Here is a 25,598-nt window from a genome sequence, read left to right on the forward strand (position 1 = left end):
ATTCTGTGATGTTGCCAGCCACAGAACTCTTTGTAAAATGCAAATTTGATCCTGGCACTTCTCTCCTTAACATCTACGTCTGGTCATTCATTGACTTCCATAATATACCCAAACTGATCTTTGCAATTTCATGTTTCAGCGCTACCTCCTCCCCAGTTATGTAACGTAATGTAGAGGTCCACGCCTGTAATCCCAGCACTTTGGAAGGTTGAGGCAGGTGGAGGACCTGAGGTCAGGAGTTTGAGACCAGCCTGGCCAATATGGTGAAACCCCCTCTCTACTAAAAATAACAAAAATTAGCTGGGCGTGGTGAATGTAATATAATATGTCCACTCCCACCTTTATGCCTTTGCACTTGATATTCCCCTTTCCTGAACCCACTCATCGCATTCCCTCACCCAACCGACTCCTACCACTCCTGATGGTTTCAGCTTTCATGTCACCTCCTCCAGGAAGTCTTTCCTGACTGCTTCATGGGAGAGGAGGTGCATTATCTGGGCTCCCACACTGTCTTGTGTTTACCCTATCCCAGAGCTTGTAGTACTGTGTTATAATTTCATTTAAAAATATTTCATCTCTTCCTCCAGACTGTATTTGGCTCACTGTTGTATTCTCAGTACCTAGTATAGTACTTGACCATCTAGTACAGTTCAGTAAATGTTTGTTGAATGAATGAGCACTCAATGAGACCTTTAAATATAGCTGCTTCCACTAGAAAAAAAACACTTTATTTCCCCTTTCCTTCCTTGGGTCAAAGTCATGCAAATGGGCCATAGTCTAAAGGTAAAAGTTTACAGAGAAGAGCACAGCAAAAGGTCAAGATACTTTTTAGCTTTGACTGATGGCCTTGACATAATCCAGAGGGAAGTGTCCTTGCCTGAAAATAACCCCCTTTTCTTTAAAGTGATTTAACTGCTGTTTTCTGGAGAGTATGTTGGTCAGGAAGAAATGCAAAGTTGGTAAGTTGCCAACAGCTCTGGTGCTTATGCTTTCATGTTCATGTGTGTATTCCAGACTGTTTTTTATTGTGTGTTCATATGAAAGTCACTTTCTCTCTTTTTCTGTTACGTCTTAAGTTTCTGGAAGATGAGAAACTGCTTTGTCTTTTTTTGTTTGTTTTGTTTTTTTGAGCTGGAGTTTCACTCTTGTTGCCCAGGCTGGAGTGCAATGTCACCATCTCGACTCACTGCAACTTCCACCTCCCAAGTTCCAGCGACTCTCCTGCCTCAGCCTCCCAAGTAGCTGGGATTACAGGCACCTGTCACCACGCCTGGCTAATTTTTGTATTTTTAGTAGAAATGGTGTTTCACCATATTGGCCAGGCTGGTCTCAAACTCCTGACCTCAGGTCATCCACCCACCTTGGCCTTTCAAAGTGCTGGGATTACAGGCGTGGACCTTTTCTTTGTCTTGGAGGGCCCTGGGCATCTTACATATGTATGTACCTTGTTGAAGTGCCTGATGAGGGAAACTTTCAGGTAAGGATGTGCAGTGTCTCTGTTTTACAGATGAGTAAACTGAATATTCTCAAAGAGAATAACTGTGTCCACACAGTGAGTTAGCAAGAAAGCCAGGACTTAAAAAAAATGGCATAGCTTTATTGGAGACAAATTATAGAAGCTGCAATATCTTTAAATTTAGAAAACAAAGTTAGCTCCTGCCAGAGTTTTGAGGCAGCTTTGACGTCTTCTGAAAGCCACTGCTCCCATCCAATTTTATCCTTAAAGTAGAAAGGAAAAGCTCCCAGGGACACACTGATGTGTCTCCCCCTCCGTTTATCAGTGTTTTTGCCTCTCATTATACCCACGACCTACTTTTCTTGGACTCCTTTGGATGTCAATGAGCATATTACAGTAGGTATTGTCCCTGTAACTTTTTGAAGTTCTTTAGGCATTATGAACAAGGTCTTAAACCCCAGCTGGATGCCACAGTCTACTTTGGCTCTGCTCTATTTCCTTAAGAAATCTAAAGGATGATGTTGTCATCTTCCAAAGCAGAAGCCGACAAAGAAAAGCTGCCCTCATACTGAGAATTTTCCTCCCTTTCTCGGAGGCAGTGGAGAAATTACTAAAATTGAATTTTATTGTGCAAGATGCTGTTGCCTCCTAACCAATAGGAAGCAGGCAGGTAGCATTGGAAGAATGGGGCATAATTTGCAGGAGGAAGGACCTTTGCTGCTCAACCTGAGGGAAAAGGAGCCAACACTCTACATTATAATTCCAGTCTGTGCTTGATGGGATAGCCGAAAACAGCTCACCCAAGCTTTCTGGGCACACAGCAGCACAGAAACGCTGGATTCTGTCTTTGGACCTGATCTCTGGTTACTGTGGGGCTTTCAAAAGGGGATCTGGGTCTCTGTTTTGTTTTCTGCTCTGGGCTTTATTCAACCAAGTGTAAAAATGATGAGCAATTCTCAGCAGACTTCCTTGAAGCTGTTTTGGCATCTTGCAGGGTAGCAGGGGAACATGGAGGGGGTTGAGTTCCAAGGTTCGGAAGGGAGTGTGTTGTGTGGAGGGTTTGCTCCTCAGTGGGTGGAGTGAGCTCACACAATCTAATTTGAGGGACTCCAAGAAGACCCACTCAAGCTCCAAAATATTCCCCCTTTGGATTTCAGAAATGTCAGCTTTAGCATCCATCCCTACGTGTCCATCACATCTTTCCACAACTTCCTGTGAGGAGGCAGCACACAAGAGTCTGTAACACCTCCATGTGGGTGGTTTTCTCTGGGCAGCTTTTCCTCTTGACTGTACATACTGGGTGGTGGGGTGGAGAACAGAAGCTAGATGATATAGCTGCCACTGCCTTTGGCCATTGGAACCCCCTTCCAGGTGACTCTGGCGTCCCTTTTACCTATCAACAACTTACTGAACTCCTCTGTATCTTACTTTCCTTATTTGCCAATGAGGGCACTTATATCACAGGCTTATTTGAATAATTAAATTAGAAATACATGTGTATTTGGTCGTTCTCGCATTGCTATAAAGAAATACCCGAGAGTGGGTAATTTATAAGAAAAGAGATTTCATTGGCTCATGGTTCTGCAGGCTGTACAGGAAGCATGGCAACAACATCTGCTCAGCTTCTGGGGGGGCCTCAGGAAGCTTACAATCATGGTGGAAGGTGACAGGGGAGTAGAGAGCAGGAGCAAGAGACAGAGAGTGGAAGCAGTGCCACACTTAAATGACCAGCTCTTGCAAGAAGTCACTCACTATTGTGAGGGCAGCAGAAAGAGGATAGTACTCAACTATTCATGAGAAATCCGCCCCCATGACCCAATCACTTCCCATCAGACTCCACCTCCAACATTGGCAATTATAATCCAACATGAGATTTGGGTGGGGACACAGATCCAAACCATATCAACATGTAAGAATACAGCCTTTCCATTCGAGTGCTAGCCAAACATATGCAAAAAGTCATCTTTACCCTCAACGATGGAAGTATGTCAAAGCGACAGGGAGGCCAATGGAAAGAGCTCTCCATGGCTGAATCTGGAATACTTTGAGCAACAAAATAGAGTGGGACTGGATTACAGCCTAAAGTACAAAATAAATAGCCATGAGTCCTACTGGTATAAATAAATAATTGAACACATAAATAAATGGAGAAGAGACAAATCTCTTATGCAGAAGAATTCCAAATAATTTATATAGACACTCTGCCCTCGAGGAGGAGAAGCAAAGCTGCCTACGCTTGCAGTGTGAGCTGCATATATTGACTTTCTTCCAAAGAGTACAGTGTGAAGAGGGAGAGAAAATAAGAGTAACTGTATAGTGGAAAAAATCTGACAAACACCACCGCAGCCAGGTGATCAAGGTTAAAATCAACAGTGATAAATCATGCGGATCCTAAGTGCCCTTGATATGATGTGATGAGAAAGGCAGTTTCTCCCTGTGCTCTTCCTCCCAGAGACCCATAGCCCCAGTCTAATCATAAGAAAAACATCAGGCCAATCCCAATAGAGAGGAATCCTGCAATATACATGACCAGTAGTCCTTAAAATTGTCAAGGTTATCAAAAACAGGGAAAGCCTGAGAAACTGCTTATAACCAAAAGGGGCTCATCAACTAAGTGGTATGTGGTGCTCTGGATGGAATCCTGCAACAGAAAAAGGAAGTAGGTAAAAATGAAAGAATTCTGAATAAACAATGGACTTCAGTGAATAATAATATATCAATATCCTTCATTATAATAAATATACCAAACCAACGTAAGATGTTACGAATAGGAGAAAGTGGGAATAAGAAGGAATATGGGAATTCTTTCTTCTGTCTTCTCAAATTTTCTGTAAAGCTAAAAGTGTGCTGAAAATGAAAGTGTATTAGAAAAATTTACTATTATTATCACTTGCTTTGAAAGGTTCTCTCTTCTATGGAAAACTCAAGACTCCAGGAGGACCTATTAAATCCAAGACATCGTTCCCAGTTGCTACTCCCTTTGTTAGCCAAGCAGTCCCATCCTTTTTGGTTGTGGTTGCTTTGGCTCCCACAAAGTACAACAGGGACAATCTGGCTGTCCACATGCTCATCTAAAGTAATACATATTAACTCTGAAAATGGTAACCTAGTGGAAGGATAGAACCCAGGTCCACTAAAGAAAAGTGTTTAGATAAACTAGAATTTAGCCTCCATTCTAGACAGAATTCATCATTTCTTTCTCTGCCAATACTGCCTGGTGCAGACCTTGGCTGAATCATTCATCCCATTGGAGTTTCATTATCCATCTTCTCTACCCATCTGTGAACTCCCAGTGGAAGAGAATTTTCTCATTTATCTGTGTACTTCCAGGTTTTAATCCTAAGCCTGGTATAGATGATTCAAAAAGTGATGATTGAGTGGAGGACCAGTCAACAGAGTTTAATTGGCAATGCTGAAACTCAACTTAATGGCCCGGTATACAAGAGGAGAGGTGGTGTGGCAGATTGTGTGTTACAAAGATTGACTCAATTATATCTCCTATTCCACATGCTCTTTCTTCAGTGTGACCTTGCCACTTCTTCAATAGCATGGTGAGGTTAATGTCCCTTTCCCTTCCTTGACCACTAGCATATGGTAGAAGTGTTGCTATGTGAGTTCTGAGGTTGCATTATAAAAATGTCATGTACTTCTCTCTCTTGCTTTCTTGGGACACTCTTTCTTGGAACCCAGGCACCATGTTGTGACTAGGTCCAACCAGCCTATGAAGAGGTAACTGTGGAGACGACCTGAGTTCGTGGTCTACATCCTCAGCTGAGCTTCCGGCTGACAACCAGCATCAACTTACCAGCCATCTTGGAAATGGATTACCCCATTCCCAGCCAGACTACTCCAGCTGATGCCATGTGGCACAGAGATGAGCCATCCCATCATGCCCTGCCCAACTTGTAGATTCATGAGTCAAGTCAATGACTATTGTAGGTTTAAGCCACTATGTTTTGGAGTGTGTTATATAGGAATAGATAACTAAAACAGATGGGCAAATAAAATCTTTATGTGACTGAAAATAAGACTTGTGAGTTATTTTACCTTCCTTCCTATGTTATGCAGATAAAATAGGACACTGACAGTGGAGCTTCTCACCATGAATAGAAACTGACTGAGACAGATAGAGCCATATTTGGAAGTGAGTAACCAGAAAGTTCTCAAAAATAATACATAATGAGTTAATCAGTCAATTAATGAATTCAGCTGTTATTTGAGTACCTGCAGCGGTCAAACCTCTGGCTAAGTGCTGGGATATGTTGGTGAATGAGATAGACACGGTCTTCTGTCTTCATAAAGTTCAACTTTCTAGTGAAAACACTAAATAATCACATAAGTATGTTTCATTAATTCAATCTTAGTGGTGGAAAGGACTGAGGATATTTACTCTAGAGAACAGCTTCTTCAAATATCTAGAGGATTGTGCCATGGTTTACTCACGTGGCTTGGGATTTCCCATAGCCTGGCTGGGAGGCTGCTCCATTCACAACAGTTTACCCTTCTTTGGGATGGTGTCCTACTCCTCATACACAGGTAAGCCTCCATCACCGTGATCTTCAGTAGGTGTCTCTGTCCCTGGCCAGAGTTGATTGGCCCAGGGATAGACATCTGACTTAGGCTAAGCCAATAAGATTCTTGGAGCTGTAGACAAGATTTGTTAATGGTAATGCTAGAAACAGAAGGTTTGATGACTCCTTCTGATGAAGTAGGTCCAAGCCTGATGAAGTTCCCGCATTCCTGGAGGCTGATGATGAGTCCTTTGCCCCTTCCTTCTCCTCCTGCTCTTCTTCTTCCTCTCCCCCCTCTTCTTCCTCCTGCTCCTCTTCTTCCTCTTCCTCCTCCTCCTTCTTATTTTTCTTGATTAATCAAATGCCCCAGGATTTTTCTAGTTAATTTCCTTTAATGCTAAAGCTTGCTAGAGTTAGTTTTCATTACTTCCAATAAAAACCAAGCCTTCACTAGTACAATGTACAAGAGGGATTATCCCTGCTCTTTAAGCTTCTCAAGGGATAGAACTAAGACCAAGGGGCAGAAGCCACAGTGGGAGAAGGTTCAGCCGAATAAATGAACTTCCTAAGAACCATAGATATACACAGATATAGGCAGGGAGTTTCCAACCTTTGGAGGTTTTCAAATAAAGGCTAGTCAACCACTTAGATAGTACGTCATTAAGAGGATTTAAGCATTTATTTTTGGATTGGGCTGGTTGTTAATAGCAACAACAATAATAACAAGAGCTAACAGTTTTGTGTACTTACTGTTTTCCAGGCACCATGATAAGGGTTACATGCACTATCTCATGTAATCCTTACAATAACCCAATGAGGGTATACTATTACTATTAACTGTATAGCAAATGAGGAAGCTGAACCTCCGGAAGGTAGTTAACTCACTTATGGTCCTTTATCTGATGAGCCAGATTTAAACTCAGACTATATGAACCCAAGAACTATGCTCTTTAGTCTTAGGTGAACCTTATTTCATGCTAGTCCCCAAAGCTAGTAGGATTTCACCTCTTTTTCCTTATTCCACATTTCATAAATAACTCGAAAATTAAAAAGGAAAAGCAAAAATCTTGGGAAGTTGAATCCTAAACAATACAGAGTATATCCCATGGGAAAAAGAAATTCAGGCATAGTAGACAAAATGATTCAAAAGATGAAAAAAACAAGGTCTCCAAGTACAGTGAATTCTGTACAGGTAGGTGGAGCAGCTCTTACTAAATACATCTCCCATAGTGTTGCTGGGCGTATGTTTTTCTTTTTCATTTTTTCTTCTTTTGTTACTCTTCCAATCTGAACACTTACCTGAATCCTTTCTATTCTCTTTTCCTGGACTAAGTTAGGTTTATTATTGTTGTTGTTTTGTTTATCTTTGAAATGCAGAGTGTCCCTCCCAGTTTTGAGTGACTCATTCTGCCGCAGATATTGCTACTGACAAAGGGTGTGTTTGCGTGGGGGAGCCAATTTGAATTGCCAATAGTCTGTTTGATGACTGTTTCCCAGAAGCTGGCATAATTAAATTCAGCAGAAGTTTCTCTTAAAAATGAGCTTAAAAACATGTCCAAACTCTACCTGATCATTTATCATTATTTTAAATTATAGGGAAAATTGAAGGTTCCTATCATTTCTTAATTGAATAAAGGAGACAGACTTGGATGGATCCTGTTGAATACTGAACAGAATCCAAGCTCCTAATTAGAGCATTTACCCACAGAGTTCCCTTTGCCGGGGAGGCTCTGAGCCTGGCTTCTCTCCCACCTGTTTCTGATGTGTTTCTACATGTTTAGCAGGTTAACATTGCGGCCAACCCAATGTGCTCTTCTTTAATAGGATACTTAAGCACAATCCTGTTGTGGAGAGAACAGCAGCTCTTCTAAGAATCTTCCAGGCTTTTCTTAATCCTATTATGATGCTTCCAAGGAGATGGAGTTCAGTGGAAGTCAAAGGGTGTTTGTTGTGTGTCATCTGGGAACAGGGAATCTTGTTTACGGAACTGGGTCTGGAAATTCAATTCTTTCTCTCTCTCCTTTCCTTCCTTCCTTCCTCCCTCCCTTCCCTTCCCTTCCCTTTCCTTCCTTCCTTCCTTCCTTCCTTCCTTCCTTCCTTTCTTTCTTTCCTTCTTTCTTTCTTTTCTTCTCCTTCCTTCCTCCCTCCCTCCCTTCTCTCTCTCTCTCCCTCTCTTTCTTTCCTTCCTTCCTTCCTTTCTTTCTTTTCTTTCTTTCCTTCTTTCTTTCTTTTTAGATGCAGTCTCACTCTATCACCCAGGCTGGAGTGCAATGGCATGATCTTGGCTCACTGCAACCTCTGCCTCCCAGGTTCAAGTGATTCTCCTTCCTCAGCCTCCCAAGTAGCTGGGACTACAGGCACCCACCACCACACTGGCTAACATATTTTTGGATTTTTAATAGAGACAGGGTTTCATCATGTTGGTCAGTCTGGTCTCGAACTCCTGGCCTCAAGTGATCCACCCACCTCGGCCTCCCAAAGTGCTGGGATTAGAGGCATAAGCCACCACACCCGGCCTGGAAACTCGTTTATTACTCATTTCCTGTTCCCAAACCAGGTAAAGCGTGAGTTTAGAAATTATTTGCCTTTCACGAGCATGTAGCTGAAATTCTCAGCTTCATGGGCCTAACATAAGCTATTTCAGATCAATAAAGCAAAGTATGTTAATTTCTCTAGACCTATGAGTTCTGCTGGCTTGACGTAAGAGGCCTCTTAAATCCAGGTTAAGTTCGAGTCCCATGCAAGGAATAGCGACTCCCTTCGGAGACCCCTCAGCAATGCTGATAATAATAGCTGAGGTTTACTGAGTACTTAACAATGTACCAGGCACCGTGTCAGGGATAGGGGGAGGCGCGCAGGATAATATTGCTTCTATTGCTAACGGAGAAAACAAGACTTGGGGTTTCTCCATCTCCGGAGCATCAAGAATCTGCTCTAACTACAGAGAAAAAAGCTGTGAGCACCACACGTCAGCTTACATTTCCTGCAACCACAGAACAGCTGTTTTTCTTTTTGAGACGGAGTTTCGCTCTTGTCGCCCAGGCTGGAGTGCAATGGCGTGATCTCAGCTCACTGCAACCTCCACCTCCTGGGTTCAAGAGACTCTCCTGCCTCAGCCTCCCGAGTAGCTGGGATTACAGGCGCGTGCCACCATGCCCAGCTAATTGTGCATTTTCAGTACAGACGTGGTTTTTCCATGTTGGCCAGGCTAGTCTCAAACTCCTGACCTTGTGATCCGACCACCTCGGACTCTCAAAGTGCTGGGACTACAGACGTGAGCCACTGCTCCCGGCCCTCAGAACAGCTGTTTTAAAGGATACTGGAAACCCCAATGTTTAGGCAAAAACCATAAGCTCCATGACCCTAGGGAGATATCTTTTTTGTTTTTGTTCACAGTTGATTCCTATTACCTAACTTAAAGTCTTGCATATAGCACAGGGGCCACCAAACGTTTTTCCCGAAATGGCCAAAGAGTAAATATTTCTGGTTTTATGGGCCATTGGGTCTCTGTTGCAGCTACTCAACTCTGCCCTTGGTAGTGCAAAACTGGCCATAGATAATACATAAAGTGACATGGCTGTGTTCCAGTAAAACTTTATTTATACAAAGTAGTCATGGATTTTAGACTGTTGTTTGCTAACTTGGATACAGCACACAGTAGGTGCTTCAAAAATATATGTTGAATAAATAAGTCTGATATAGTAAGTTCAAAGAGCTGGAATTTAAAACAGAAAAACCCTGATGTTTATAAAAAGTTTGTAACAGTAAATAACTGATTATTGCACAAATACTTAAAGAGCAAAAATGTACAGAGGACAGTAAAAATTATGACTAAAAGATAACCCCAGTTAACAATTTGACATATTTCCTTTTAGTCATTGTTGTATAAATGTCTTTTTAATTAACAGAATAAATAACTAGAATTTTAAAAATATTATGATATGAATTTATCCCATTTTCATGGAAAATGACTGATGAAACCAGCCTCCTTTGGGACTCATTCAAAAGCAGCAACTCTTCTCTCCAAGGGAGTAAAACGATCTGCCCCAAGTTAGTCCCTTGACATTAAAAAATCAGATTTCCATTCATGGTTCAGGTTTTGAAAAATCCCAAACTGCTCCTTGGATCCCAAAGGAAGATTTCATTTAAAAACTCAGTAGAATTTCAGCATTGAGTGCTGTGTTGCTTGTGTGTGGGACAACTTTTTTAACTAAAGGACGACATTTCTCCCTAGTTCTGGTTGCTGGGGCATTCCTGGAATGCTGTTTGCATAGGCCACATTTTGAGACGATGTTACCCTAAAATGGGTCAAGAAGGGCTGTGATGAATGACTGAGCCACAAAGAGTTGATAACTTGCGGTGAGAGAGAGTGATCAGGAATATTGTATTTCCATGGTCATGAAGAGCAATACTATTCCGCACTCCCTTCGCCAACACCACACACACACACACACACACACACACACACACACACACACACGATGTCCCTGCATGCATCCTTGAGGGTGTTTGACCTGCCCTGGTTTGATATTTAGGCTTGCACAGCCTGACACCCGACACTGCCGTTGACCCTTCATATCCTGTCTGTTTCTATTGCTACCCGCCACCCCACAGAACCTCATGCATGTATTGCTTATTGTTAGAACCAGAGGGCACATGGCTATCTAAAGCAATTCTGATACCATGTAACCATCGAAAAACAATGAAATCATGTCCTTGGCAGCAATATGGATGGAGCTGGAGACCATTATCCTAAGTGAATCGTTATACATCACAAAGAGAAAACGAAATGTCACAGGTTCTCACTTATACCTGGGAGCTCAACAATGGGTACCCATGACATAAAGATAGAAATAATAGACACTGGGGACTCCAAAAGGGGGGAAGTAGGTGGGATGGGGCGAGGGTTGAAAAAGTACCTATTGGTTACAATGTTCACTATTTGGGTCATGGATACACTGGAAGCCCAATCCTCGGCAATACACAAGATACCCTTATAACAAACATGCACATGTATCTCCGAATCTAAAAGTTTTTTAAAAAAAGCAATTTCGAGGATGCCGAGAAGCCCACCAGTGTTCAGATGGCCTCTAAGTCTGCCAGGCAAGTGATGACTATTCCTCCCCAGTTGGGGAATGCAAAGCCAGCAGGAAACATTTACATTCTGCAACTGTTAAGTTATGGATATTTGGCTTGGTGGAAAAGAGGGTGGCCGAATCATGTGCATGAAGCACATTTGATATGCGTCCATCTGGGCTCTTGCTATTCTTGACGATGACTGTACGGAGTTCCTCCCTCCACCCTGAACACCTCCTCTGTTCTCCTCAAAGGCCCATGGTGGCTATTTACCAAATATACTGTGCCATGTCCCCTTTAAGCTACTGAATGTTCAATCTGAGAACCTCCCTTTCATACCAGGAGGGAAGAGGATGAGGAAGAATAGGGGAGAGGGGTGAAGTCCCCATGATGTGGCTGGTGCTGTCCACCTGTGCTCTGATTTACTTTACTGAACAACACTGTTGGTAGGAGGAGTAACCATATTTTTGGACTGGGATAGACTCTTTTTGTTGGCAATGACCTTATTTTCCACCCCCGGGTCTGCCCCTCTTAAAGCACTTAAAGCAGTGCCTGGTACAAGGTAAGGACCATGTAATTGTCAGCTATTACTATTCTTGCTGCTGTTGTTGTTCTTTGGCTCAGCTGGGCTGTGGGAGCATCAGAGGACTTAAGAGCATCAGCTTTGGCCTTGGATGGACCTTTGTTTGCATCTCAGCTCTGCCTCTTCCAGGCTGAGCGCTTTGGGGCATGCTATTTTCTGATTCTGTTTCCTTACCTGAGAAATGGGAGGTGATCGCAAAGCTGTGAAAATGTGCTCAGCACATAGGCAGTATAGACTAACTGGTAGGTCATGCTGCAAGATCCCGGGCTGAGATAAATACCTTTTACTAGCCAGAGGTGTTTTCCAGCTAGCTCTGTCAACTGTGGAAATCATCTGGTTATCTATTATTTCCTTACATGATCATGGAGTATCTGTGATATGCCTGCTGGTGTTCTAGGCACTGGGGAAGTAATGCAGAACTTATAACGTAGTTTGTAAGAGAGGAACAATGAACCAGCAAGCAATCAAATCAACAGATAATTTTAGATAAGGAAAACGCAGCAGAGTGATGTGATAGTGACAGGAGGCCCACAGCGGAGGGCAACATTAACTGGGTAACCAGGAAATAGATCCATGAAGAATATCATTTGTGCTGACAAGTGGCCAGCCAGAGAAAGCTTTGGGGATGAGGGCAGAGGAGGTAACAGGTGCAGATGTTAAATGATTTTCTAGGCAAAGTCCCACTTGCTTCTAAGCCCACTTTTCTTCTCTCTAGAATAGCAAGCTATTGATTCAGAGTTGCCTAAGAGCACGACCCTCTAGGTCGGGTCGACTTAAGGATACCCAAAGCCTAATTAGGGACTTGGAGGCAACTCTGACTTGTGGATGAGTTGAATGGCAACCTTCATGATCAGTGAATGCTGTACAGGCTGCTGCTCAATTTTGAAAAAGCCCTAAGCCCTCCTAAGTCCTTGATGGATAGCTATTGAAAACCAGAGCCTAGTCACTCCCCCAGAAACAGTCCCAGACCTATCTGAGCATAGACGGATTTGGGTGCAACTGGCTTCCAGCAGCTGATAGAAGACAACCATGAAGTCATTCTGCAGACTCATCCCAGAGAGAGTGCAAGCCTCTGGGCCTGATGTATAGGTGGTGTGGTTACTTATCTAGAAATAAGACTGCAGAGGCGTTTATGCACTTAGCAAACCGGTGTTGAACATCTCCTGTGTGCTAGGCAATCTCCTAGAAAATGGGAGTGCAAAGATGAATAAGAACGATTGTCTGTTCTTCGAAAGCTTATTGTTTCATGAGGAATTGAGCCTTAGCCTTTGCAGTTACTGATTGTATGGTTTTGGCTATGCTACGTCTTATCTGTGGGGCTTTGTTTTCACATATACAAGTTGACAGGACTCAACCAGGTGAGTGGTGGGGTCTTCCCGGTACTGTAGTTCCACAGGTTAGCAAGGCAAACCAAAACAGGGCTATATGACTGCAGCAAGGAAAGCAATGCTGACGGAGACAGAGGAGGCTTTCGGGAATGAGATGCAGTAGAACGGCCCTCTGTGCTGCTTATGAACTTGCCTGTGGGTTGAAACAAGCTTAGTTTTTTAAGTAAAGAAAAGGCCTTCAGCAATGCTGCCTAGGATGAATTCTCTGGTCTTGATTTTTTAAGTTAAAAAAGGCATATTCTTAGAACTAGTGACTGCAGAACTCACTGGTAAGTTTCCAGTCACATTTCAGATTGAATGTGGAACAGATGGCTTTCAAGTAAACGGGAAAAAAAACGGGGGTGATAAGGAATCAGCATGAATTCACTAAGCAAAAGCCATTCATGAATTAATTTAACAAATATTTTTTGAGCATATTTTATGTGTATGTGCCAGGCACTGTTTTAGGCACTGGGGATATAGCAATGACTAAAACAATTAAAAATTGATTTTCTTCTCTTATGGTAGTTTGCCTTCTACAGGGGATGGGGGTCAGGGGAAGCAGAGAGCAGAAAAGATAAATAAGTAAAACGATGTAGTGTGTGATATGATAATAAGTCAAATGGAGAAAAAGAAAGCAGAGAAAGAAATAGGGTTGCTGTGATTTCTTTATTTTTATTTTTATTTATTTTTTTTACTTTTTAAAAAGTCAGATTTATTGAAGTTTAATTTCCATACAGTACAATTTACCTTTCTTTTTTTCTTTTTTTTTTCTTGAGACAGAGTCTCCCTCTGTTGCCCAGGCTGGAGTGCAGTGGCGCAACCTCAGCTTACTGCAACCTCCACCTCCTGGGTTCCAGCAATTCCCCTGCCTCAGCCTCCTGCGTAGCTGGGATTACAGGTGCGTGCCACCATACCCAGCTAATTTTTGTATTTTAGTAGAGACGGGGTTTCACCACGTTGGTCAGGCTGGTCTCGAACGCATGACCTCGTGATCCACCAGCCTTGTCTTCCCAAAGTGCTGGGATTATAGGTGTGAGCCACCATGCCCGGCCCGATTTACATTTTTATAGGTAGTCAGATGAATTTTGACAAACACATATAGTCATGTAAAGACCTCTACAATAACAAGATATATATTCCAGCATCCCCCCAACACTCTTCCTTCCTTCTTTCGGTCACTCTTTCCCTCCACTCCCAGCCTGACAATGACTAATGTGATTTTTAACTTTATCATTTACCTTATTTGGAATAGAATCATACAGTATAAGTAAGCATTTAAGTCTGGTTTCTGGTTTCTTTCTTCTTTTTTTGAGACGGAGTCTCGCTCTGTCGCCCAGGCTGAAGTGCAGTGGCGCCTTCTTGGCTCACTGCAAGCTCTGCCTCCCAGGTTCACGCCATTCTCCTGCCTCAGCCTCCTGAGTAGCTGGGACTACAGGGGCCCACCACCACATCCAGCTAATTTTTTGTATTTTTAGTAGAGACGGGGGTTTCACCGTGTTAGCCAGGATGGTCTCCATCTCCTGACCTCGTGATCCACCCACCTCGGCTTCCCAAAGTGCTGCGATTACAGGCGTGAGCCACTGCGCCCGGCCTTCTGGTTTCTTTCACTTGACATACTGTGTTTGAGATTCATTTATGTCACATGGATCTGGTTTGTTCTTTACATTGCTGAATAATATTCCACTGCATGCATGTACCACAATTTGCTTATCTATTCACTAGGTGATGGACATTTGGATTGTTTCCAGTTTGGGCAATTATAAATAAATCTGCTATACACATTTGTGTACAGGTGCACATGTTTTCAATTGTTGTGAAGGGTGGAATTAGAAGTGACTACTTAATAGTTATGAGATTTCCTTTTGGGGTAAGGAAAATGTTTTAGAATGAGACTGAGGTGATGGCTGCAGCACATTCTGCAGGTACTAAATGCCAGTACCCTGTATATGTTCAGACGGCTAACTTTATGCTATGTGAATTTTACCTCATTTTTAAAAAGAGTTATCAGGAAAGGATTCTGAAAAACAGACAGTTGATAAGGATCTGAAGGAAGAGCCAGGCAGAGGGCACGGCAAGTGCCAAGTCTCTGAGAAGACTGCCTGGGTTGGCTGATATGATTGGAGTACAGTGAACATGGAGGCATTTGAAGATGAGGTTAGAAGAAAAGTGGGGGCATGTTACTTGTTTAAAAATTATGAGAATAATGAAAAATATTAAAATATAATGAACAATGTTAAAAATATATAAATATAACAATATAAAATATAATAATATTGAAATTATTACAAAAATATTTTAAAATAATGAAACATATTTTAAAATATGTATTTTTTTAATAATGAAAAATATTTTAAAATATGTATTTTTCTTTTTCATAAGGTCACCAGACTGGCCATTCAGGAAACATGAGGGGCAGCCTTGCACGGTGTCTTTCGAGATATCTTGGTGGCGGAGATGGAGAGATAGGGGCTTCTGGTTTCAGGGCAACTTACACATGACCACGCCTCAACTGTGCTGCTCAAAGGATTCACGCCAACCAAGTGTGTCTCAGAAAATAACACACCTGGAGAACTGTGTTTAGTTCTGAGAGTCACATGTTTTCTGGAAGCCTATTTATAAACAGGAATGTGTTTCAGAGAGGTGGTAAGCATGGTGAGGAGACCCTCAAAGCCATGAGTCATAAGGGATGGTTAAAGGAATTGGGGATGTTTGACCAGGAGGAGGAAGGTTTTCAGGAACTTAATCGCCTCTTCGGGTGTTGGAAAGGGGAGGTGGTGAGACCTCTTGTTGTGTGGTTTTAGAGGGAAGAAATGGAATCAATAGATACAATCCAAGTTACAAGACCCAGATTTAGTTTCAACACAAGGAAGAATCTCCAGCTGCAGGAAGTGAGTTTCTCAGCCCTAAAAATGTTTGAGCAGAACTGCACCCCCTCAATGGATTTCTTCATTGAGAATTAAAATTCTCTGATTCTGATCTTTCTCATGGTAAGCAGACTAGAGATTTTACTTGTTATGTTTTTTTCTTAAGGCTAACCTATTTATTACTTATCATTAAGATTAGAAGGGGGCGGACTTCTGCAACTGAGAATTTCCTAGCTAAGTTGCAAAGTGGACTTATCATAATATTGACTCAAAATAATCCTCAACTGACCATTAAAATATTTGTTTTACGAGCAAGTGCCTGCACATTTAAGACATTTCAAGCAGTAAGGATCCCTCTACCTCTGACTTCTAGACTCCTTTGTTATTCTGAGACAATCACAGAGACCAGGTTTTTGAGGCTCTCTCTAGAGATGACAGTGTCTTCACAAGCATGTATAGATGATAGAGTTTGATGAGAGTGAAGATACGACAGTCTGCTTTTCCTCTTCCAAGCTCTGAACCATCTGAGATAGGACATTTGGCTGCAGGGAATCAAAACATCAGGTTTACTACTGTGGGTGCTGCTGCAAAGTTGGTACAAGGGTAGGGAGAGAGAGGCGGAAGTGTTAAATGAAATGATTCCCTCAACATGGAAGTAAACAGAGAAAGTGATGAATTAGTGTTCCTTTAACCATGTATTTAGATCTCCCTCCTTAAAATTACAAGTAGTAAGTCATCATTCATGTTGTTCTACACCTTGCTTTGTGCACTTCAATAAACATCTTCAAGACTACTTCATCTCCGTGCAACACCATAGAGATCCCAATTCTTTTGACGAGATGTAGGGAATTCCATTAATTGAATAGATCATAATTAGTCTAGCCAGCCCCTACTGATGGACATCTGGGTTGTTTACCATTTGTAGCTGTTACAAATAATGTTGCAATAACTATCTTCATGCATGCATGCAAATACACCTTGATCTTCCACCTGGCTGGCAGATTAACCAGACCTCTAGGGACCAGAGCTTAATTACCAATAGTATGGGTTCCCACAGAGACTAGGTAATGAATGTTAATTACATCGGGACATGCTTATCTCTTTTTAAGGGAGATCATATTTCAATACTTAGCATTCTCAACTACTGAGACTTATGTTTGATAAATTTTGTGCCTTGATTGTGACTGACTAGTTAATGATCCGTGGTGGTGAAACTGGAGCTGTCAGACAGACAAAGTTTCAGAAAGGGTGGAAATTTTCTAAGATCTTTGACTTACTTGGGAACCGCCAAGTTCTCTCTATTCCTGTATTTGTTCCTTTGACTCCAGGGTCTTGTAATAATAATTAAACAAAGCCTATGCATGATGTTAGGTGTCTGGTATCAGATTGCTCAGGTTTAAATTTTGGCTTTGCCATTTATTGGTTTCATCATCTTAAGAAATCACTGCCCTCCCTCTATAGCAGTTTCTCAAACTTGACACTGTTGACATTTGGGGCTGGATCATTCTCTTTGTAGGGGTTGTCCTGCACGTTGTAGGATACTGAGTGGTATCTTTGGTTTCCATCCACTCGATGCCAGTAGCACTCCCCCCCACCCATACCACTAGTGCAACAACAAAAATGTCTCTAGACATTGTCAAATGTCCCCTGCAGAAAGAAGAATCAGCCCTGATGGAAAACTCTGCTCAATAAGATTGTTTCCTCATGTGTAAAACGGAGATAACATTACTACCTACTGCATAGGGCTGGTGTGAAAGTGTATGTAAAACAGCACAATAAAATCTTGCTGCTGTTATGCTCTTATTTTTGTTCTTATTGGGCATTTGCAAGCTGAAAAACATGTTCTCAAAACTCTCAATAGCCTTGTCAGAGAGGTGGTATTGTTCTCCTTCTACAGAAGAAGAGTTACAGGTCAGATCAAGGGAACGAAACAGTGGTAGGGTCATGAGAAGTTAAGAGAGGCCATCAGAGACTGTCTTTAGTGTAGGTTCTCTACAAAGCCTGCATTCTTGTCTGGAGTAGGAAAGCATACTCATATCGTGGGTGTGCATGAATTCTGTTAAGAATGAATTCCTGTCTTCTTCACCATGTAAGAGTTTTGATACAACAAACTTTCTACCAGGTGGCCGTATGGCCTGCTCAAATAATTGGGCCATCCTGAGGCCTCAGAGAATCGATCAGTCTCTACTGACACAAGATAAGCCACTGAGCAGTAGTAGTATCTAATTAGCCTTGGGGAGAGGATCACATGTTCTTGGGTCCATGCGTTGCCTCTATCCCCGGCATCACTGCGGGTGGTTAGGAAACTGACTTTTAGAAGACCTAGACTGGTCTTGGTTGGAAGATCTAGGCTGGTCTTGGTTGGAAGATCTAAGCTTGTCTTGGTTTGGGCAACTGGAGTGCCTTATACAGCACTGGTTCTGAGTCATGGGCAGCCCATCAGGCATATGTTCTTCAGATGTCTCTCATCACTCATGAGATGAGCCTAGGCATGTTCTCATGTCAATTGGTGAGGGGCATGAGAAAGAGGAAGCTCAGTTGAGCTAGTGTTTATCAAGCTTCTGCTTCTATCACATTGACTAACATCCCTTCAGCAAAGCAAGTCACTTGGTTCAGCTCAGAGCCATGGGATGGTGCAAACGCTCCACCTATAGGAGTAGGATGTTACAAAGTTATATAGCACAGGCCTAGGACACAGGAAAGAGCCAATAATGTGGGCTATTTTTTGCTATATGCATTAATCCACCATATAGCAAGCAACCCAGGACCAAGAGCCAGGAGGGGCCCAGCAGATTTGGGGAGATACATCAGTTAGGTCTGGTATATGCTCATTCTACGATTCTGCAGTTGCCTCCATGCTCATCAAGAAGAGATTAGACTTTATTGCCTCTAAAGCCCTTTCAATAGAAGGCTTTTGTTTGAAATACACAGTGACACCATCTGATGGGTTTCCCATGACTCAGGACCAGTGCTATATAGCCAGGGCTATGTCCACTTAACCCTACTGGTCATGTCTAGGGTTGAGATGATCCCTAAATGGAAGTAAGATGTTGGCCACCCAGATAGAGACTCACAGGGGTCTCTGATGTTAAGATGAGTAATCAGAGATGCTGAATATTACCCAAAGGAATAGTTTGAATTGTTGCATGGAATTGGACTAAATTTAACTTTTTTTCTTGCTACCTAGTAGGTGGGGGCTCAGGAGAAAGTCCAGATCTGTAATCAAATAAACTATATGATTTTTCATGTCTGAGGGGTAATGTGTGTGAACTTAAAATCCCAAATCATTTGTATGCTCATTTTTTTTTTTGGCGGGGAGAGAATTGAGGAGCAAAGAGATTCTTTAGCTCTTAGGGTATCTGACAGCTATAGAACCTCAAAAATTGAAGAGCCTTCAAGCTCCCAGAAAGCACAAGCAAGGTTTTTGGCTTGTCACAAATAGCAATAGGTCTGTTGAGGCTGTGAAAATAAAGCCTGGCTCCTTTGCAGGGTAATGGGAAGAACGGGGAACAAATTTTTGTTTGTTGTTTGAGTGTTTGTTGTTGTTTTTGTTTTCTTGTTTGTTTTTTAGACGGGGTTTCGCTTTGTTGCCCAGGTTGGAGTACAGAAGCACAATATCGGCTCACTGCAGCCTCCACCTCCCAGGTTCAAGCAAGTCTCCTGCCTCAGCCTCCCAAGTAGCTGGGATTACAGACACACACCACCGTGCTTGGCTAATTTTGTATTTTTAGTAGAGACGGGGTTTCACCATGTTGGCCAGGCTGGTTTCGAACTCCTGACCTCAAGTGATCTGCCCACCTTGGTTTCCCAAAGTGCTGGGATTACAGGCCCGAGCCTCCATGGCTGGCCTGCTAGAGATGTTTCTATAGGTTGCATCTGAATTCACCAAAATTCTGGAATAAACTATCATGTTTTTCTGTTTAGGTAAGAATGACAGATTTGAAGTGGGATGCGTAACTGTCTAGTATGTTGTTTTGCTCTACTAAATGCTTACTGAATATATTAATGCATGGGACACTGACGAACTATCCTATCCTCTGACTACAAACTCTAAAAACATCTTTACACAAAGACCGTGTGCAAGCATATTGATACAAAATTGTTTGTAATGGGAAAATATTAGATACCACCTGCTTGTATTTCATATTAAATTATCCTACACTCTGACTACAAACCATAAAAACATCTTTACACAAAGACCCATGTGCAAGCATACTGATATAACATTGGTTGTAGTGGGAAAATATTAGATACAACCTACTTGTGTTTAATATTAAATTTTCCTACACTCTAACTACAAACTGTAAAATCATCTTTACGCAAAGACCATGTGCAAGCATATTGATATAAAATTGTAATGGAAACATGTTAAATACAACCTAATTGTCCGTTAGTAGAAAACTGGTGAAAAAATTATGGTTCATCCAAATAATGGAATAAGAAAACACAGAGTAATAACAAAACAGCTATTAAAAGGATGAAACAGATCTATGCATACTGAAATGAAACAATCTTTAAGATATATTATGAATAATTCTGTGTATAGCATGCTTCCATTTAGTATAAAAATGAGTCTATAGCTATATATTTACATGTGTACCTATATCTATATGTGTCTATACATATACCTACACCTATACCTATACTCATCTAAAACCATGTTTATAGCTATCGTGTTTATTTTTGATAAATAGAATATTTCTGTCAAGATTTATCAGAATCTAGTACTCTTTGCTGACTTTATGGAGAAGAGCTGGGTGGAGGTTGGGGAATTAGACACAGAAGGAAAATTACTCTTTATTTGAAATCCATTCATATTTGATTTAAAAAATTATTTGCATGAATTACTTAAAAACTTTTCAAATTAGAAGCCATTGGATTAAAACATGTATTTTCAAGATAATACAAAAAAAGCCAGCCATACGCAGACACATGGCACCTGGGGTTGAAGGTTAAAGTCAATTAACCAGGCAGAATCTGGTTTTTACTAAACTGCAGCTGTAGGGTTTAAGGTTTTAATCTTCTTTTTAAGCTGCCAGACATAAAGAGAGACCCCAACTTTAATCCAAGTTCAGTTATTTTGGGCTGAATTGAAATGAATGGGAGGGAAGTCCATGAGGAGGTGGGGAGAGGCTTCTGACCCTTTTGTCTCGTTAATTCAGCACCCAAGCACCTTCTGATGATGTACACCAAGGCTTGCTGAGAAAGCTTGAAGAAAACTGGAGGGCGGAAAAGCAGGGAAAAGGAACCAGCATTTTTGAGTACTTTTTTGTTTCAGGAACTTTTTACAAAGGTGCTTTTCTTCATTCTTACAAGACCTCCTTTTTTTTTTTTTTTTAATAATTTCAACTTTTACTTTAGATGCAGAGGGTACATGCACAGCTTTGTTACATTGATATATTGTGTGATGCTGAGGTGTGGAGAACAATTGATGCTATCACCCAGGTAGTGAGCATCATAGTACCCAATAGTGTCTTTGGGTCTCTTTCTTTCCCTTTCTTTCTTTCCTTCTTTCTTCCTTCCTTTCTTCTTTCTTCCTTCCTTCCTTCCCTCCCTCCCTCCTTCCTTTTCTTTCTTCCCTTCTTCCCTCCCTCTCTTTCTTCTTTCTTTGTTTCTTTTCCTTCCTTCCTTCTCTCTTTCCTTTTTCTTCTTTCTTCCCTCTTTTCTCTTTCCTTCCTTCCTTCCCTCCCTCCTCTCTCTTTCATTCTTTCCTTCTTTCTCTTTTCTTTCTCCTTCCTTCCTTCCTTTTTTCTCTCTCTTTCTTTCTCTCTCTCTCCTTCCTTCCTTCCTTCCTCCTTCCTTCCTTCCTTTCTTCTCTCTATCTTTTTCTTTCTTTCTTTCTTTTTTGACAGAGTCTTGCTCTGTCCCCCAGGCTGGAGTCCCCCAGGCACATTCTTTGCTCACTGCAACCTCTGCCTCCCTGGTTCAAGTTATTCTCCTGCCTTAGCCTCCTGAGAGGCTGGGATTACAGGCACGTGCTCTACCACACCTGGCTTGTTTTTGAATATTTAGTAGAGATGGGGTTTCACCATGTTGGCCAGACTGGTCTTGAACTCCTGACCTCAATGATCTGCCCGCCTTGGCCTCCCAAAGTGCTGGGATTACAGGTGTGAGCCACCACACCCAGCCGCCCCAACAGTTTTTCAGTCCTTTCACCCCTCCATCCATACTCTCCAGGAAGTCCCCAGTGTCTCTTGTTGCCATCTTTACATCCATGATTACCCAATGTTTAGCTCCCACTAATAAGTGAAAACATGCGGTATTTAGTTTTCTGTTCCCACGTTAATTCACTTAAGATAATGGCCTCCAGGTGCATCCATGTTGCTGTAAAGGACATGATATTGTTCTTTTTTTATGGATGCATATTATTCTATGGTATATAGGTAGCATATTTTCTTTATCCAATCCACTATTGACTGGCACCTAGGTTGATTCCATGTCTTTGCTCTTGTAAATAGTGCCACAGTGAACATGAAAGTGCACGTGTCTTTTTGGTAGAATGATTTATTTTCTTTTGGAAACATACCCAGTAATGGGATTACTGAAGACCCCCATTTTGTATATGAGGAAACTTAGAGGCTTAAAAGGGTAAGGGGATTTCTCCAGTGTCATCCAGCTAGTAATCAGGAAAGCTAGGATTCAAGCCCAGGTCTGTATGACTCATCAATCTTGTGATCTTTCCACTACATTTTGATTTGCCTGTTGAGGTTTGTCTGCAGTGGAAGGGGTGGGGCCAACTCCTGGGCATCATGGCAAGCCATGAGATAAATGAGACACATCTTTCTAGAGCATCAATTATTTATGATGAAAGCTAAGACAAAATTAACTTCTATAGGTGTGATATCAAATCAAACACAGAAGTCACATGAGTTTCTAAGAAAAACTTGGAGATGTCAGAGAAATTCCTTGTTTGTTTCACAATCCTTTCCCCATAGCCTCTGAGCATTTGTTCTTTGTGATCAGCAAATGTCATGGGCACTGCATGATACCACCTTCCAAAAACCAGTGGAGTGTGTGTGTGCCCATCCCAAACGCTACTGTGAATTGTAAATCCACCTTGAGACCATACTAAGGGGTCCAGAGGTATCAGGTAGGGAAGTCAAGAGGATTGGTTGGAGTGGAGGAGTGCTTTCAATGTACAAATATATAATGTGAGTTACTGGATAGAAATTCTGTAAAGGCCTGTGTTTTATCTAACCCAGAGGGGACTCTTTAGAGTCAGACAATGTCTGGAAGCAGTATGGTGAAAATAAGTCAGAGTTGCAAACTACGTGCTGGACCATAGCACTGCTCCTCAGTCCCGTGTCTATGGCAGACATTGCCAATCAATTACAGCATAGACACTCCACTGAGCATGGATTCAGCCTCATGATTTCCCCCAATATAGCCCTTCTGATCTCTACCACAGGGAAAATGGAATTGGCATTTGCAATGAAACCTATCTGCCACATGAGACTTAAGTACAGTGGTGAAAGCAAGCATTTGGGAGCCAGACCGTCTAGGTTTGAATTCTATCTTTGACACTTAGTAGCTATGTGGCCATGGCCAAGTCACTGACCTCTAGGAACCTCAATTCTCTGCTATACAAAATAAGAATAAAAATAGCACCTTACCCCATAAAGTTGTTATAATGATTAAATGGATTTATATAGACAAAGGTCTTAGGAGAGTTCCTGGCACACAGTGCATAGTCTCAGCATGCTTATATTATGGATACAATTAAGTAAGGCAGCTCCATATGACAGATAAAGAAACTGAGGTTCAGAGAGGTGGAGTAACTTGCCCAAGGTCATCCAGGTGGGAAGTGGTGGAGCTGGGGATTTGAATGCAGGTATGGGGAGCATTACTGCTATTCTTTGTGACAATCGGCATTATGAATGATCTCCCATTGTGGTCAGTTTTCCTTGCATATCCAGCAGTTTGTGTGTTTGGCTGACATGGAGATGAAGGGCACTGCCAGAGAAGCAGAAAGTGGGGTTGGATGGGTAGCACGTGTTGTGAGTGGAGGAGACAGAGAGAAGACACGGAGACTCAGGAGTCTGGCCTTTGATGAAAGAATGGGGTTGATTTTGATTCTTGAGGGCAGCAGATGGGTTAGGGTTTGTGCTGTGCTTCATTATGGGGTGTATTGGGAAGTAAGAGATATTTGGGAATCCAATTTCCCATCACTTGGACCTTATGGGTACAAGTCAATGGATTATAAGTGAATCATTTAACCACCAGGAAACTGGGGCTTCCAAAATAAACTATTCCCTTCCCATCACTTCTGGGCAAGTACCTCTGTGTCTCTTTGCAGTACATTGCAAAATTGGTTATCACGTGCCTCTCATTCAGAAAGAGATGCTATTGGTAGTAGAAGCAGAAGTACCAGTTCTGAGCGCAGTCCTTGCAGGGTTCTCCCTTGATATTTTTGGAATCCTCCACCACTATGTGAACAAGCCCAGGCTGGCATAATGGATGATGGGAGACATATGGTCAGAGACCCCCCGCCATTGCCCCTACTGCAGCCAGTCAACCACCAGCCAACCCTAGGAGTAAAACCATCCCCAGGCTGCCCGAATTGATCACCAATTGACCAGTGACCATCATTCTGATGGCTGACCATTGATCTCAGGCACATGTATAAACTTCATTTGAGACCAGCAAATCCAGCCCAGGCCAGAAGAATCTCCTTGAGAACCCGATCCAAATTGCTGACCTCTGTGGATCAGAATGGTGAGGGAAATAAATGATGATAGTTTTGAACCAACCTGAAGTTTTGGAGTGATTTGCTACACAGCAACATATTACAGATACTTGAACTATGCAAGGATAGGAGGTAAAGCCCAATCAGCCAAAACAGCCAGGAGAATCCAAGGCTTAATTTTAGAAGTTTTGATTTTGCAGCTCTGACATCTAGTCAAGCTTTTGCTGAATAAGGGTCACTTTAATTTTAGACTCATGTTGTCTCTGGTTTTCAAACATGGGTGGCTTTAAACCCAGTGAAAACTCAGTCCCATGTTTCTTTCAGCATGGCAAGGAAGAGCGCAGGGAGGATGCTCAGTGCTTTTCAATCTATAATTAGTTGCTCACAAGAGGTGACGGAGTTGGGGCAAGGAGCTGGAGCCCCAAAACCTATTCTCCCTCCAATTTTCATGAGCAGTGGTACTTTTATTTTTCTACATATATATTAATCTAAAAGTGCATCTTTGTGCACTCACTATGCTCTAGGCAAAGACTGTTTTTGAAACTCTGATTGCCAAATCATTAAATGATGAGAATGTTTGTTCACTGACAGAATCGTCTGCTTTAAAAAAGTTTGAAACCCTTTGCTATATGCAGTATTTTCTCAGTGTCCTTTTCAGAAGGTGGAAGCATTTTCCTGGAAAGGTAATTTTGGCTGTTAATTCAGAGCCATCTGTGTGTCTGCCAAGAGTCTGGCTTGGCTGGAGGAGGGGCAGGGACTGACTTCCTTGAGGTCTGGGGGGTTAAGTGGTGCAGGGTAGAGCTTTTGGGTGGTCTGCCTGGCTCACAAGATCACCCCAGAACCTTCACCTGAAGTCCACCCTCATAGGTTGTGGGGAGTCCGGAACCCCAGCTTCTGGCCCAACTCCCAGCTGCTTCTTGGCATCACCCTTCCTTCTCCCTCTGCAAACCCTGAGTATTCCTTCTGGCAGTGGCTGCAGCCAGAATGGAGCAGGCTTCCCTGACAGCAGGGAGTTTGACTGCTTCATTTTTCATTCTGCTCCCCGGCATTCT

General features: G+C 42.2%; 2 long non-coding RNA genes across 2 annotated transcripts in view; both read left to right on the forward strand.

Annotated features, from left to right (window-relative positions):
* Positions 1 to 5,475, forward strand: part of LOC117098098 — an 84,425-nt gene extending 78,950 nt beyond the window's left edge. The window contains exon 3 of the long non-coding RNA XR_004443175.1: positions 5,147 to 5,475. This is a non-coding gene — a long non-coding RNA (uncharacterized LOC117098098). The remainder of the gene's footprint in view (positions 1 to 5,146) is intronic.
* A 2,942-nt stretch (positions 5,476 to 8,417) lies between these two features.
* Positions 8,418 to 15,977, forward strand: LOC117098099. Its single transcript, XR_004443176.1, has 3 exons — positions 8,418 to 8,524; positions 15,376 to 15,648; positions 15,798 to 15,977. It is a non-coding gene; the product is annotated as an uncharacterized LOC117098099 (long non-coding RNA).
* The last annotated feature ends 9,621 nt before the right edge of the window (positions 15,978 to 25,598 follow it).

The sequence above is a fragment of the Trachypithecus francoisi genome, unplaced genomic scaffold, assembly GCF_009764315.1.
Source record: "Trachypithecus francoisi isolate TF-2019V2 unplaced genomic scaffold, Tfra_2.0 Lachesis_group15, whole genome shotgun sequence".
In the NCBI taxonomy this organism is placed as follows: Eukaryota; Metazoa; Chordata; class Mammalia; order Primates; family Cercopithecidae; genus Trachypithecus; species Trachypithecus francoisi.